The sequence below is a fragment of the Cupressus sempervirens genome, chromosome 6 (genome assembly GCF_028749045.1).
Source record: "Cupressus sempervirens isolate cs-2001-9-10 chromosome 6, ASM2874904v1, whole genome shotgun sequence".
In the NCBI taxonomy this organism is placed as follows: Eukaryota; Viridiplantae; Streptophyta; class Pinopsida; order Cupressales; family Cupressaceae; genus Cupressus; species Cupressus sempervirens.
The window spans coordinates 392,145,394-392,163,608 of NC_143123.1; positions in this window are offsets into that span (position 1 = coordinate 392,145,394).

Sequence of the window (18,215 nt, forward strand, 5' to 3'; positions counted from 1 at the left end):
CTCCTTGCATGGTCTTTGTGCCCTTATAGCCCCTCCTTTTCTCCCTATGTCAATGGTGGTATCATAGCTACCTACCCACCATCCCATGCTCCCTCTTCCTCTCCCTATGCCTACTCTGCTAGTGGTGGTTCCCTAGGCACTGTCAATCTCATGAGCTAATGAGCTACCCACCATTTTGCATATGTTTCTATCACCCCCACATCTCCTCAATCTTGCCCATGTACCCAAGTCACTGGTGGCATCAAAATTGATGAAATCTAGGTTAACCACAGGTTGGTCCGGTGATCCCATAGACTATCGTACTCCTGTGAGATGGCAGGGTACAAAAACCTATCAGGAATAGCCTCCTACACTCTCTCAAACTATCACCACACCCTAGGGGGTATGTATCACATGATCACACACATCAAGCATCCAATAATCCAGTAGTCAGTCTGTATATATGGTAGGTACATCTGATCCTCAGAGTCATCCTCTCTGCCAACTACCAAAATTGTACCCCACTGCTCTACCTCATCATATGGAGTCCATTCAAACATGATAATCCCATCCAAATAATGGTGCCAAAATCCCACAGACTCTGTGGAAGTGTACTAAATGGGTGGTTGGTATCTATAGGCGAATGGCTCACTAGGCTCTTTGGTCTCTCGTTTGGTGATTAACCACATGACCCTGATATGTTCCCAGGACCATACCATCAGTAGTGTCAGTCCAGGTCCCATGGTCCTCAGCATCCTATATGTACACATGTGCAGATCATGGTAGAGCTCTGCTAGAATAGTCTAGCCCCAGCAGAATATAGCCCTGTCCTCCTATAGTAGGGTTCTCAGCACCTGCGCCCACCCAATACGAAAGTCATGCCCAGCATGATCTAGTAGCATCCTCCAGATCAAAGATGCTAGATACACAGCTAATCTGGGTAGTCTCTACTCCAAGGCCCCTCTCCACATCAGCCATGATCTCTAGATAGGCAATCTCTATCGTTTCCTACCAAAGCACTCTCACAAAAATGGGTCTGAACTCTCTAGCACATACTCCGAATACGCCCCCTAGATGGGAACTCAAAAAAATCTACCACACATCTAGTAGTGTGAATGTCACCTCTCTAGTAGGTAAATGGAAGCTCCTAGTAGGTGTGTGTCATTTCTTGATGAGTACGGATAGCTACATTGAGTGTTCCATCAAGTTCGGCCACTCATGTACGTGCTCCAATTTGCACAGTTAGATGTGCCCCCAGTCAACATTTTTTAGCCTCCCCTCCAACACCATGGTCAAAGGATAGTGCTCCCTCAACCTAAATACCATCGTCTCCTCCTGCAACATAAACATGTAGAGGGTTATTTTCTTTAGCCTAAGTTGTCCCTAGAATGGGGCATCCTACCTTGACCTCCACCAATTTGTCCAAATCAGCATAGGTGCTGATACGTGTAGACAATGATCAGTTCAGATGCTGATCCACGAAGACGTCAATCAGTGTAGACGTTGATTAGTGTAGACAGCAGTCTTCGCAGACGCCAGTTTCCCACCAACGATTTCATTTTTTCATCTACGAAGATGATGAATAGTGGATCATCACCTCTTCCGCCCTTTAGCCCCTTTTGTCAATCGTGCAGATGACAGGTTGAACCCTGTCGTCTTCATAGACCCCCTTCCCCAGTCTATCATCTATGTAGACGTTAGGATAGGTCCTGTCATCTCCGTAGATGACATGGTCTCTAGTTTTTCATCTGCACAGATGACAAAGTTGAGACTGTCATCTCCGTTGCGACGACATTTTTTCCCTTTTTATGGTGTAATAAATGCATCTAACCTACCCAAACAACCAAATTGACAAAGAGGATCAGACGAATTACTAGAAGGCCCATCTCAGCTAATCGCTAGTGCTCCCAAATGTGCTCACCAAGATGCAATCGATCAATAGGGTCCATCTTTGCTCTGGATGCTCTACTCTCTAAATGTGTAAATGACCTTCTTTAAGCCCCTTGGAGGCTTATATAGGCCCTTTGAGGACCCCGTTTGAGCTTGTGTCTTCCTTGAACCATGTCCATTCCCTTTTTTCCCACAAGTCATGCAATCTCTTCATTTATTTCCTTTTTCTCCTTTTCCCTTTCTTCCAAAGACCTTTTCACAAAAATTTCCCAAAATGTATTTTTTGCGCAATTTTTGATAGGGGGCACCCTCCTTCGTCGTCTCTCCTAGGACTCCTACCTTCTCTGGGGAAACCTATATTTTCTTTTCTTTGATATGATGTTGTCCTGACATCACATCAAAGAGGGGCAAAATGTAGATACTTGAAATCATCCCAAAAGACTATATTAATTTATTTAATATTGCCCTTGACATTATAATTAATTAATTATATTGGTCATATTCTTCTACCTATTTAATTAAATTTATTTAATTAAGTAGGTTCACTTTCCTAAAGTATTTAAATACCTCCAGCCTTAATGTGTTAAATTTATTTAATACATGATCCTTCATAAATCCCCTTTTAAATAAATCTTATTTATTTAAATCCCCTCAATCTCACTAATTTCTCTAAGCCTATGATTAAATTAATTCTTATTTAATTTAATCTTAAACCTAGCCTAAAGCCTAGTCTACAACCATCATTTTCATCCTCCTAAGCCTATCCACCATTTAATCTCACTTAATTACCTTAATCAACTTGCTAAATCTCTTCTTAAGCCTAAGTGTATACTCACACATATGTGACAACCCTTCCCACTTCTCACACCTCTTGCAACTTTGTCCCCCACTCCTCTCTCCAAGTTTTCTCACACATGTGTGAGCAAACTTTGAATGTTGACCACTTGCATGGCTTGCTTATGTGTCTCCTTGTGTCACCTATGTGGATGCCACATAGATGGCACCTTACCAAAGCCTCTCTCAAGCCTATAAATAGAGCCCTTGTCTCAAGCATTTTCATGTCCTCCATTTGCATTTTTATCATGTTAGTTTGAGTTTAGAGCTTTCATAGTGATTTTCATTTTGTATACTAACATTTGGTAGTTGATAGTTCATTGCATTTACATTGTTAGATTAGCTTGTTCATGCATTTACATCTTCATTTCACTTGCATACTAGCTTAGTTTGCACATTAGCTTAGTTTCTTTATTGCATTTCATCTCCACATCCACTTGAATGCTCTCAAACATGGCTTCCTCCATAGTCATTGCTTGAGGTGTTCTTCATTTCATATACCATAGTTTCATCATCACACTTGCATTTTCACATTAAGAGATTCACCATAGTTGTGTTTAGGGAGAGCACACCAAGATCCCTCCAATCTAAACACACCAAAAAGGCCTCTCATAGGTGCCTTTATTGAGCTATTTGACGTTGTTTGAGGACTTAATTTATTGGTTACTTTGAGTTGCAAAACTTAAGCATTATGTTAGTTGTGTTGCATTTTGTTTTGAATATCCTGATATCCATGTGCAACTAATGTGTGTTTGTTTACTCTTGCTTCCAACAGGTCAAATTCTCTAGTATACAGCCCAATGGAAGAAAGATGGCACTTTTGTCCCCCCTATTAATGTTTTTCCCCCTCCTTGAGTGTAGCATCCTGATATCATTACAGAGGCTAGCTCTTAGACTACTAGAGCCATCCATAGCTTGAGTAGCCTATTGATTTCCCAGGCTAGGTTAGTGTTGCCTCCCCATGTTGATGATGCTAGTGTGAGTTCATCATTAATGAGTTCATCACATGTTTATGTGACCCATACTTGCATAACATGCAAAAATATTTGTTTAGATATCATAGCTGATCTTTTTGAGTATTAGTTTTTATTTGTGGAGGATACACCAGATGTGCATACAGAGGCTACACACCTTGACGTGAGAGAGGAGGGGCATGCAAAGGCATGGAGTCCTTCTGTGTCAGTATGTGTATACATTTTTTTGTTATGACATATGTGATTTAAAGTTAATCTGTATAACAGAGTAATTTTAATTTTTAACCCATACTGACTTATACATGTATATGATCTTCATTCATGTTTAGTTGATGACTGAGGAGGAGCTCAAACAGGTTGATAATGTCCCACTCTTGGCTATTTCATTTGGTAGTGAGACATCTACGGTACATTATGTTGTGTTCTCATTGTTTTTTTAATTTGATATTAGAGCATATATAGTTTCTAATCTTTCTTTTCTCTTACAAGTAGCACCTGTCAATGGGGGGCAGAGTGTGAGGGATGAGGCATGACCCATTGACAAGGGAAAGGTAATTAGGTGATTTTAAAGTGATTAAATATTGATGCATTCTTGTAAAATGTTTTTGGTAATGAAATTTAATTATATTCTTTATTGTATAGGGTGTGGCTATTGGTGATGAGTCAAGGCAGATTTCACTTCGCAGACCCTCTGGTGTTTCCATTCGCAGTGAGAGCCTCATCATATGTATAAGTATCATTTATTTTTTATTTTCCTTATTTTCATAAATAAATTCAAAATTTATTTCCATGATATTAACAACTAGTATTTTGTATCTCATAGGAAACACCTAGTGCACAGGAGGTTGGACACCAAATTTTTGTACCTTTGCTGATGCAACCATTATATCTTTAGTAGGAGTCGACACAAGTAAGTTTTAGTTTGAATTCTTGATTATATGTTATAAATTTAGCATTCTATGAATTATAATGTTATAGTTTAAGTTGTGTATTCATCTCACAAACATACTTGAACATACACAGGCCACAATCAACAAGGTTCAAGCATTGCCAAGGACATATGAAAGGACTCCTGACCAGTGCAAGAGGTTGACATGAGAGGTATTTATGATGAAATTTTAATTCTTTAAATCTTCACTAAAAAATAGATCATTATGTAATTGAGTAATTCAATGTTAGATACACATAATCATATAAATTTAGAGTAGTCTAACTTTGGGTTTTCCTTTTTTGTTTATGTAGGAGGCATTCAATCCACCTAGTGCAGTGAAGAGGCTGCATTTTGATCATCCACCAGTAGCCTAGGATAGTATAGTTGTCATAGGATGCATCATGAGACATTTTGAGATGGCATATGCCACATTGTATACAGAAACATTGATATTATACACATTTCGACGGCATGATCAGCCACAATTTGTATATGGATCTATGTATTTTGATATATATTTGCGTAATTTGTCTATGGATACATGAAATTTGATATATATTTGTGTAATTTGTATATGGATACATATATTTTGATTTTATTTTATTTTCATTTATGTACACAATGATATACATATTAATTTAGTATAGTATTATTCAATTTATCGTGGATCATGTGTATTGTTCATGTTTATGGAATATCATTCATTTTGATCATGTTTGTTATATTCAATTCAAATGCAATAATTTGTGGATAACATTTTAACAACCTTTATTATCAAATGTTGATGCAATGTTTAATTTGAAATGCTATCATATATGTTTAATTTGAAATAATCTCCACAATCCCTTAAGATGTCACTATGGTTCACCCACCCAAATGCACTTAGAGCACCTTAGAAATGAGATAGGTTATTGTAGGCCTAGGCATAATTGTCCTATAGCATTCAATGTTTCATTGATAGCCCCCATGAGCTCTGAGTTATGACCCACCTTGGAAGATCAACCTCAAGACACACTTAAAGCACCTTGGAGACTCTTTGGTACAGGGTGACCGCGAATGATGGAGGCTCTTCATGGCCAAAAAAAGAGTGTCACTAGGGTTCATCCACCCATATAGAGCTAATGGAGCTAAGGATTCAATGCCAAAATCAGCAGTTTCAAAGTTACGTTGTGATGCACCTATGAACTGAGGCACACTACAAGTTTTGGCATCAAGCAAGATCATTGTGCCACAAACAGATTGTGATCTCTCAAAAATGAGATAGGTTATTTTAGGCCTTGACACGAACATCATATAGCATTTGGCATTCCATCAATAGCCCTCATGAGCTCCAAATTATGACCCTCAGAAGATCGACCTTGACATGCACTTAGAGCACCTTGGAGACTCTTCGGTACGGGGTGGCCGCAAATGATGGAGGCTCTCCATGGCTAGAAAAAGGGTGTCACTATGGTTTTTCCACCCATCTAGAGCTAATGACACTAAAAATTTGATGCCAAGATTAATGGTTTCAAAGTTACGTTGTGATGCACCTATGAACTGAGGCACACTACGAGTTTTGGCATCCAATGAGATCGATGTGCCGAATCCAAACAGAACATGATCTCTTGAAAATGGGACAAGTTATTTTAGTCCTTAGAATGATTGTCATGTAGCATTCAATATTTTATCAATAGCTCTCACGAGCTCTAAGTTACAACCCTCGGAAGATCGACCTCGACACGCACTTAGAGCACCTTAGAGACTCTTCGGTATGAGGTGGCCGCAAATAATGGAGGCTCTCCACAACTAGAATAAGGGTGTCATTAGGGTTCACCTACCCATCTAAAGCTAATGGCACTGATGATTCGGTGCCAAGATCAGTGGTTTCAAAGTTACACTGTGATGCACCTATGAACTTAGGCACACTACAAGTTTTGGCATCGAGAGAGATCATTGTGCTGAATCCAAATGGAATGTGATCTCTCAAAAATTAGATAGGTTAGTTTAGGCCTTGGCATGACTGGCATTTAGCATTCAGCGTTTCATCGATAGCCCTCATGAGCTCCAAGTTGTGACCCTCGGAAGATTGACCTCAACACATACTTAGAGCACCTTAGAGACTCTTCAATATGGGGTGGCCACGAATGATGGAGGCTCTCTATGGCCTAAAAAAGGGTATCACTAGAGTTCACCCACCCATATGGAGCTAATGGCACTGGTGATTTTATGTCAAGATTAGCAGTTTCAAAGTTACACTATGATACACCTATGAACTAAGGCACACTACGAGTTTTGGCATCGAGCGAGATCACTGTGCCGAATCCAAACGAAATGTGATCTCTAAAAAATGAGATAGTTTATTATAGGCCTTGGCATGACCATCCTATAGCATTTGACATTTCATTAATAGCCCACGCGAACTCTGAGTTACGACCCTTGAAAGATCGACCTCAACATGCACTTAGAGCACCTTGGAGACTCTTCAGTACAAGGTGACCACGAATGATGGAAGCTCTCCACAGCTAGAATAAGGGTGTCACTAGGGTTAGTATTAAGTAAAAACAATATTTTTTACCTCTCTCAAGTTTTTGGCATCTGGAACAATGCAAGTTTGGTGTTAGAATGTATTAAAATCATCACTTTTTAGGTCCCTCCACATAAATTGCATTAAGTAAAATCATCTTTGTTTTTTACATTAAATCAGCAAGTTTACATTTACAATATCTCAAGTTTTTCATCATTATTACATTAATACACAACTACCAAAAATTGTAGTGTCAAAAATAGAATAGATTTTTTTTCATTCTGCTCCTTATTTAGTTTTTTATCTTCATGCACGGCTACTCTTCATGATGTACCTACATTCCAATATTATAAAAAATATTAGTAACTTATTGTATTAAACAAGATAATCATCAATTTTTTGAATTATTAAGAAGAAAATAACATAAGAAGTAAATATAGCTAGTCGAGTGTTCTAGTAGGGTCCTCTCTCTATTTTAGGGTCTCTAATAGGTTTCATGATCAGCATTAGTAATAGTAAAAAGTTCTTTTACTTTTGGTGTTCCTTGATGCTTCAACAACTTTACATTTGTTTCTATAATAAGATGTGAATATATGAGAATTGTTTTGTGCTTCTTATAGGCTTCGAATGCATGAATTCCCCTTCTAAGAATCTATGTTCGTAACCATGTTTCAGCAACAACCATTGAACCAATAGGATATGTGAATCCATCATCATCTGTGATTGGTTGTGCAAGCTTTTTTTTACCTCTTACACAATGTGCTAACCAATAGTTTGATTTCTCATCATTCCCCTATGATGCAACCAATGCAAAGACATGTCCTAACTGAAGAAAATTTGATAGATGGTTATGCTCAAGTGAACTTTCCATTTCATCATTTCTGATAGAGGGTATGATTGATAATGGAGTAAGATAATGTGGAGCTCATGTGTCCACCCACTCACTTGACTCACAGTGATCCCAATCACACTGAAAAAAACCAGGCCAAAAGCAAGCTAGTTATCGTGGCCAAATGGTCCATATACTAGAATCAGAGCTTCGAAATGAATGTATTTTTCATGAGTCTCTCACTATAGCACAATTTGATCTATCACCTATGGGCCCTTCCTCAACCAACCAAAAGAACCTATGTACTACTAAATCAAGAGTCCCCCTATGATAATCTTGAACTACACCAATCAACAATGCTATGAGCATCAAGGAGCTCTACTCCTGAAATCTTCAATTCCTCCTTAACTAGAGCTCTCTTCATATATGCCTCTACTTCATCATGTTCCCCTTTCCCATGGCCGAACTCAAAAAAACTCCAAATATAAGGCACCCCCACTCTCTACGTGCATCCTACACAACCAATAAAACATGTGAACATTCTTGAATTGACTTGTGCAATTATCTTACCAAATGATGTGTCTATCCATAGCAATTACATGCTCATGTAAGAAATTAAAATAATTCTCAAAAAAATGTTGCACAAACTCATGAGAGTGAGATCTATCATCACTCATATAAAAATCGTACTCTCTAATAATCTTTTGATTATCTTCCATAATATCAGGGGCATGTCTATATGTCATGTGGACAAAAATAACAATCTAAATGGATTTTTAATACTGAGATTGTGTCTCATTTTGAGGCTATAATGTGTAGTTCTCAGCAAAGTCAACAACTGGTATAATAGTGTCAATGGGGAAATTCTCCTTACACATTGTAAATGGTTGATCCAACCATTGAGACTTATGACTATGTCTTGCATACTTGTAGAGAAGATTTGTCTTGAAATCTGAAATAAAACTAGCCACATTGATTTCTTTTGCAACCAATTCACATCTAGAGCCCTCACCTCCACTCTTCAATGTGTATTTCATTGTTTCTTATACCATTTTTTTTACTATTGTCTTCCCAAGATCTTGTTCACAGCCCTCATGGAAATATGTCTCAAACTTGGATAAGCCACCACATTCTGAACACTTCTCATTTAAATAAGAATTTCTATAAAAGAAATAACCATCAACTCTATGATATAAAAATTGATCAAGCAAGTCTCTTAATGATTTTGGATGACCACTAGCACCACAATTCTCCAACATGTCTTTACTATGAAAAGTAGAACAGATGGAACGTAATAGTTCCTGGTGCATAGAAAACTCGACATGATATTTGCAACATGTATTTCAAATGTTAAGTGGCACAAAATAAAATGGCTTCAAAGATTCAAAAGCCCTTTGTGATATATGCAATCTTAGATGACTCTCTCTAAATTGATTGAACAACGTAGTTTGACTTACCTCAAAATAATGTTTACGATGTGGTGTGTGGTCTATGATGCCAATTCTCAACTTTAACACGTCTTTACCATTGGGTGATACTCTTGAGCTAGAGTGCCAAAACTATGTAATTTCTTCCTTCACATCACGGATAGCTTCTTATCAAAATGTAGAAGTCTCCCACCAAAAGTCCATGTTTCATTTTGAAGAGGATCATCAATTCTCTCTCATCTGCTAAGTGCTCTTCTCAAAGTAGTACAATTTAGGTTCAAATCAAGTACAAGTTTGTCGCATATAACCCTTTCTCAAATGATGACTTACCAAAGAGGTTGTAATAACCCTTTGAGTAGTTCTCTTATCCTTCTCCCTATTATTTTTCCCAATGCTATTGAGAGCACTAAAAAGATTCTTCACAATAATGGCATTTCTTTCCAATTTTTTATTGACACGAATCTTCAATTTGGAAAGCATAGGTCTCATCTTTTGCATCTCAAATAAGTGCATAAAAAGTTGACATTGCTCCACCACTATCTTGTTCTCGAAAAACATCTTATATAGTCTTGAAGCCCATAACCGAATAGTTCTTTACTATTTTTTCCCTTCCAAATTCGTAATAATCACTTCATCAATTTCAATTATCCATTTTGGTGTTCTAAAACCTTCATGTTGATATCTTACGTTCCTGTGCATTGTCATTTTCAACATGGTCAATCATGCAATTTACATTATGAACTGGTAAAATTTCATTCTCTAAATTTTTATTCTCTAAATTTTCAATCCTAGCATTATCGTTATCAATTAGTACATTTTCATTCCCCAACTACACATATTTATTATTAGACTCTACGATTTCACCTTCGATCAATACATCATCAACTTGACTCACATTTAACATATCTTGTCTCCTCCTTTGGTGATTTACCTTGTCCTTTTCCCCCTATATTTTGCAATGTCTTCATTCGATACCTTCCTTTTGCATTTAGCCTTTCAATGACTACAACTCCCCATTCAAAAAATAATATCAAATACCTAATCATACATTATAGAACCTTTTTCTATCTTATGGGCCCCAAAAATTCAGTTTTCTCCAAATTCGTAAAAATGGTCGACAAAAAATGTGATTGTCAAGTTTGCAGTGACACGAAATATGTTGGAAAAAGCATGCCAGTATTTCAAGTACCCGATCTCATATCGGGTATCCGATCCCAAATTAGATACCCGATTTGATATCGAGTACCCAAAATGGATGCCCAAATTTTGGAGGGAAGTCAAAATTTGAAAAGTGTGGGCAATGTGAATAAATTTGATTATTATATATGATTAATATATATGATTATTATTATATATGATTATTATATTATATTATTATGATTTTTACTATTATTATTAAATATAATATAGTAATATATATTATTATTAGTATTATTATGACCTATAAATATAATATATTAATATATATATATATGATTATTATTATGATTTTTACTATTATTATTAAATATAATATAGTAATATATATATTATTATTGTTATTATTATTAATATTATTATTATTACTATGACCTACAAATATAATATATTAATATATATATATATATGATTATTATATTATATTATTATGATTTTTACTATAATTATTAAACATAATATAGTAATATATATATATATATATTATTATTGTTGTTATTATTATTATTATGGCATATAAATATATATATATATATATGATTATTATATTATATTATTATGATTTATACTATTATTATTAAATATAATATAGTAATATATATTATTATTGTTAGCATTATTATTATTATTATGACCTATAAATATAATATATTATTATATATAGGGAGCCATTTGGTTGGTCCGAATGCGTCGAAAAGGGTCAACGCATTTCATGACAACATATATGTCCCTAGGGGCCCTAGAACCCTAAAGGATCTATTTGGTTCGTTTGAATGCGTTGAAAGGGATCATAGGTTAACCTATGACCCCTTTCGATGCATTTCATGATAACATATGTCCCTAGGGGCCCTAGGACACCCAGGGACCTATTTTGTTGGTTCTAATGCGTTGAAATGACCCATTTCAATGCATTTCATGACAACATATGTCCCTAGGGCACCTAGAACCCCTAGGGACCCATTTGGTTAGTTTGAATGCATCAAAAGGGGTCATAGGTTAACCTATGACCCCTTTTAATGCATTTCATGACAACATGTCCCTAGGGGCCCTAGGACCCCTATGGACCCATTCGGTTGGTTCAGATGCGTCAAAAGGGGTCATAGGTTAACCTATGACCCCTTTTGATGCATTTCATGATAACATATGTCCCATTTGGTTGGTTTGAATGGGTCAAAAAGGGTCATGATAACCTATGACCCCTTTTGACACATTTCATGACAACATATGTCCCTCGGGGCCCTAGGACCCCTAGGAACCTATTTGGTTGGTTCAAATACATCGAAAGGGATCATAGGTTAACTTGTGACCCCTTTTGACACATTTCATGACAAAATATGTCCTTAGGGGCCCTAGGACCCCTAGGGACCTATTTGATTGGTTCAAATACGTCGAAAGGGGTCATAGGTTACCCTATGACCTCTTTTGACGCATTGCATGGCAATATATGTCCTTAGGGACCCATTTAGTTGGTTTGAATGCATTGAAAGGGGTCATACTATTACCTATGACCCCTTTCGATGCACTTCATGATAACATAAGTCCCTAGGGGCTCTAAGACCCCTAGGGACCTATTTGGTTGGTTCAAATATGTCAAAAGAAGTCATAGGTTAACCTATGACCCCTTTCGATGCATTTTATGACAACATATGTCCCTAAAGGCCCTAAGACCCCTAGAGACCTATTTGGTTGGTTCAAATGCATTTAAAAGGGTCATAGGTTAACCTATAAGCCCTTTCGACACATTTCATGACAACATATGTCCCTAGGGGCCCTAGGACACATAGGGACCCATTTGGTTGGTTCGAATGTATTGAAAGGGGTCATAAAATAACCTATGACCCCTTTCAATGCATTTCATCACAACATATGTCCATAGGGGCCCTCGGACCCCTAAGGGGCTATTTTCTTGGTTCAAATGCGTCAAATGGCCTTAGGACCCTTAAGGACCCATTTGGTTAGTTTGAATGTGTCAAAAGGGGTCATAGGTTAGCCTATGACCCTTTTGACGCATTTCATGACAACATATGTCCCTAGGGGCCCCAGGACCCATAGGAATGTAAAAAGGGGTCATAGATTAACCTATGACCCCTTTTAATGCATTTCATTACAACATATGTCCCTAGGGACCCTAGGACCCCTAGGGACCTATTTGGTTGGTTTAAAACCTATGACCCCTTTCAATGCATTTCATGACAACATATGTCCTTAAGGGCCCTAGGACCCCTAGGGACCCATTTGATAGGTTCGATGCATCGAATAGGGTCACAGGTTAACCTATGATCTCTTTTGATGCATTTCATGACAACATATGTCCCTAGGGGCCCTACGACCCCTAGGGACCTATTTCTTTGGTTTGAATGTGCCAAAAGAGGTCATAGGTTAACCTCTGACCCTTTTCGACACATTTCATGACAATATATGTCCCTAGGGGCCCTGCGACCCCTAGGGACCCATTTGGTTGGTTTAAATGTGTCAATAGCTATGACCCCTTTCGACACATTTCATGACAGCATATGTTCCTAGGGGCCCTAGGACCCCTAGGGAGCCATTTGGTTGGTTTGAATGCATAGAAAGGAGTCATAAGTTAACCTATGACCCCTTTTGACGCATTTCATGGCAACATATGTTCCTAGGGACTTATTCGGTTGGTTCCAATACATCGAAAGGGGTCATAGGTTAACCTATGATCCCTTTCAACACATTTCATGGCAACATATGTCCCTAGGGGCTCTAGGACCCCTAGGGACCCATTTGGTTGGTTCGAATGTGTCGAAAGGGGTCATACGATAACCTATGACCCTCTTTTGATGCATTTCATGACAACATATATCCCTAGGGGCCCTAGGACCCTAGGGACATCGAATGTGGTCATAGGTTAACCTATGACACCTTTCTATGCATTTCATGACAATATTATATTTAATAATAATATAATACTATATATTTAATATAATAATAACATATTACTAGATTATATAACAATAATAATCATATATATTACTATATTATATTTATTAATAATAATAACCATATATATTACTATATATAATAATAATAATCATATAATATGACTATATATTTAACAATTATTATTATTATTATCATATATATTACTATATTGTATAAAGTAATAATAATAATTATATATATTACTATATTATATTTAATAATAATAATCATAATAATCATATATATTACTATAAATAATAATAATTAATAATCATAATCATAATCATATGTAATAATAATAATGCCCACACTTCCCAAATTTTCATTTACCTTCAATATGGGTGATTTCCCTCCAAAATTTTAAATATGGGTGGTTTCCCTCCAAAATTTTAAAAATTTGCCACTTTTCGGGTACCCGATTTCATATTGGGTATCTGATCTAGTATCGAAAACTTGATTTGAAATTGGGCACCCAATTAGGCTTGGTATTTACCAAACCTATTTGGTCAACTCAAAAAATGTGTTTGAGAAAGGTTTCACTAACATTCAAACTTCGAGTAGTCATTCGACAATATTATTTTCATCGAAATTCAATGAAACAAAAAGAGTTTTTTTATAACACTCTCAAGATTCCATTGATATAATTGTTGTCAAATCTGAGTTCGATAAGTATTTATTAGTTAATTTTTAATGAAGATGATTGTAAAGTGTTGATTGACATATTGATTGAAAAATAGCTATAACTCTCAAACGGTATAACATTTTTGAAATCTAAAAGTTGTGTCACATTCTATGCTTCGCCTAGTATAAGGAAAAAAATTAATTAATTTGTTAAAGTTTTGAATTAGTTAAGGTGGTCAGACATGGGATTTTTTTTATTCTAGAAAAGTTATAGTAGAAAATTCATATTAAATTATTTGTTTAGAATAAAAATACCCAAAAATATGCATCACATCCATGCATGAGTCTACTTTTATATTTATAATTATATTAAAAAAATTTATCATTTGATTTTGATTAAGGTGGTCAGACATACACTTACTTTTTATTTTCGCTTTGAAATTTTTGTAGTACTGCATTAAAATCCAAACTTTTGACCAATCAAATAATTTTTTCTCCAAATAAGGCCTAGTAGTGTAGAAACTACAATCAATTTCCTACAGATTTTTTTCTTACAACTTTTTGATATAAATTGCAGAACCACTTTAAAATTATGTGTCAAGTTGACATAACTCTAATTTGTTGATTTTTCACTACCACTTAAGGCCATAGTTTGGTTGACCATGATCCTACACATATCCTACAAGTGTACTTTACATATATCTCCAACACTTATGTATTTTTATTTTTTCTTTACCCCTACATATTTGAGATTTCTCTAAGAGATGCCACATTTTTTTAAATATATAAATTAGGTAATAATGTTTAAAAGATAGCCCAAATACATTTAACTACAATGGCTTTTTGTCATAGCACAATATTGTTTACCAAATTCTATATAACACTTTACCTATATGTTTACATTTGTTCCTATTCTTTTTTGCAAAAGCATAAATTGTTACCCTAACTTTAATCCAATGTTGTCCTAACAGTTAATTTAGCATTTGCATGCCTTGCACATATCCTTACATATGCTTCCTTAACACTAGGAAAAAAATGTGTCTATCCTATCCTATCTCAGCCTATGCTCGATATTTCAGTTCTTAGTATAATATGTTATATTTGATCAAGTTTATGAACCAATTTCATATTGTGTTTCTTTTCCCACCTGCAGTCCCCTTCAAAATGATTTCTCCTTCTCAATCTTAGGAAAACCTTATGATCATCTTCAATTTCAAAACTTTGAATCCAATGGAATCTATTAGCACATTGTTGTAATTTTTTGGGTATGTTCCTAATGGTTTCCATATGAATGCTGGCATTTAATTATGAATCCTCTCAAATTTCACCTTCATCCAAATCAATCAATGTACCAATAGATCTTATCTCCATTAAACATTTCTCCTATCAACATTTCATAGGTAAATTATGAAATCTAATCCACAAAGATCAATCATATGGGTCAAGATTTACAAGGTTAAAATTAAAAACTCATTTTTGTAAATATAAAATCATTTCTCCCCTTTTCCAGAGTCTCCCCTGCAAGATCTTCTCTCTTTCCTTTGAATTAGCAAAAACAATAATGAAAATTCCCTACTGTATACATAGATTATTGCCATGGAAGGAGGGAACTTGGCAGGTAGGAACTTGATAGGTGAGAATCTGGGAGGAGGGAATTTGGCTATGGGGATTGCATCTAGGTGTCCAAGAAATCTAGATGTAAGGTGTTTAGAGGTTGTAGCAAGGAGTGAGAAAGAAAATTTTGGCAATGGATTTGATGGGGTTCAGGAATAGGAAGAAGACAACTTTTTGTTAGGTTTTGGCGCTAGAAGATATGGGGTTTCTAAATGCATTCGGTCTGATTCTTTTCATGAGAACACAATTCTTAAAGGAGACCCACTCACAAATTTATTTTGAAAGGAGATTCTTCTTTGGGTGTGTGTAAGAACTCAAAAGCAGTACATGTTGAGGAGAAAAAGAAGGAGGACAATGCAGTAGGTCAAAGAAAGTGGTCTTCATTATTTGGTAAAAGGCTAGGAGGAAAGTCATCTTTTCCTCTTGTTACTTCTAAGTCTTGCTAAGAAAAAGGTGAGTTTCAAATTTTTATCCTAGATTTGATAGTAGATTATTCTATCCCTACTATGGATTTAACCCTAGTTGGGAAATTTTGAGGGGCCCAACTAGATGTTGAAACTTTAACAAAAGTGATTAAAAGGAAATGGGCTCTCCGTGGTCAAGTGGATATTGCTCTTATGATGAAAGTTTGTTTTTCCTTTTTATTTACTTATAAGGAAGATCTGGATATGGTCTTATGTGGTGAACCATGGTCTTTTGGGAATAGTACTTTAACGATTAAAAAATGGGAACTAGATATGGATCTATTAGATGCTTTTTTCCTTACTACTTCGGTGTGTGTAAGACTCCAGGGCTCCCTCTCAAGTTCTAGCATGACAATATTTTTAAGGGGATAGCTGGATCATTTGAAGAACTTATGGCTATTGATAATATGACTGCCTCTAGATCTAAACTTCATTGTGCGAGAATATATGTGAAAATGGCACATTTGGAGGACCACCCTCAAAAGGTGGAAATAAACTCAAAATTAGAAAAATGGAATCAAGAGGTTTCTTTTGAAGATCTTCCTAATGCCTACTTGATTTGTAAAAAGATGAGACACTGGGCTAAAGATTTCCATTGAAACTTAAAAACAAACCAAAAAATGGTGAATGTGGAAAAGAAGGTTTTGAAAAGGGTGTGGAAACCTAAAATTGGTCTTGAATCGCAAGGCACGAAAGAGGAAGTAAATCTTAAATCTAAGGTGGATCAAAGTAAGGAAACATCAAAGGATGAAGATAAGAAGACCTGAAACAATGAGGTTAATAAACTAGCATTTAAGGTCTCGACAAATTATGAAAACCAAATAGTTATCTATCAAGAAAAGGAAGAAAAAATGGAAGATGTTGAGGAGTTAGAGGAAATTGAGGAAGGAGAATCCCTTGAGGAGAGGAGTGGATAGCTAGATGAGAATGATATCTTGGAGGAATTATAGTATGAAGAAATTCCAATGCTTCTTGAACCTCTATCTCAAGAAATTCCTATGATTGGAAGTGACTTAGATTCTAAGTATTTAGATCTCTTATATGAGAAGGAAGAACCAAAACAAAAACAGGCTCAAAGGAAAAAATAGATTAAAAAAATATATAATCCCTTTCCAATAGGAGTTGAAACTTGAAGAAGTAAGCTTAAAAATCCTATAAAAATGAAACTAGATGTTGGAACTCTAGATAAATCTGGAAGAAAAACTACCAAAAAATGGAGAGAAGCTGAAGTGTGGAGAATATTGTTGATGGGAAGCAAGCAACTATTCTAGATTTCACCCCTAAAAATTATAATGAAAATCATTACATGGAATATTAGGGGGATGAATAGTATTCATAAATTGGATATTGTTCAAAATTTTGTCAGAGAGCATAAACCTGATATACTAGTGATTTGGGAAATTAAAATGGAAAAGGGTAAAGTTGAGAATTTGAAGTCTTTCAAGAACTATAGTATTATGTCTAGTAGTTCTAAAGGAGCTTCAAGAGGTAATCTTATAATGTGTAAGAACTCCATGTATTCTGGCACACTAATGGATTCCAATAAGTATTTCATTTAGGTATTTATCCCATGATAAAATTTGGTATGTAATTAAAGTGTATGCTCCTAATAGTAAAAAATTTAGAAAAAAAAATTTGGGAATCTCTTTCTAAGTTGAAAAGTTTAGATTATTATGGAAAATGGCTTTTCTTGGGGGATCTCAATGTTCCTCTCTATGAACATGAAGAAAAAAAGGGGAAATTCTAGTCAATTGGAAGGTAGTCTAGATCTTACAGATTTTACAAGAAAAAAAGGTTTGATGGATTTGGATCTCCAAAGGATTGATTTTACTTGGAGTAATAAAAGAATTGGTAATGATTGTATTCAAGCTCGTTTGGATACAGTTCTTATTTCTCTAGAGTGGACTAAAGATTTTGTTTGTACTCTTAATGCGTTACAGAAGATTTCTTCTAGTCATTTCCCACTATTTTTTAAGGTTGAAGCTATTCAACAAAGAAGC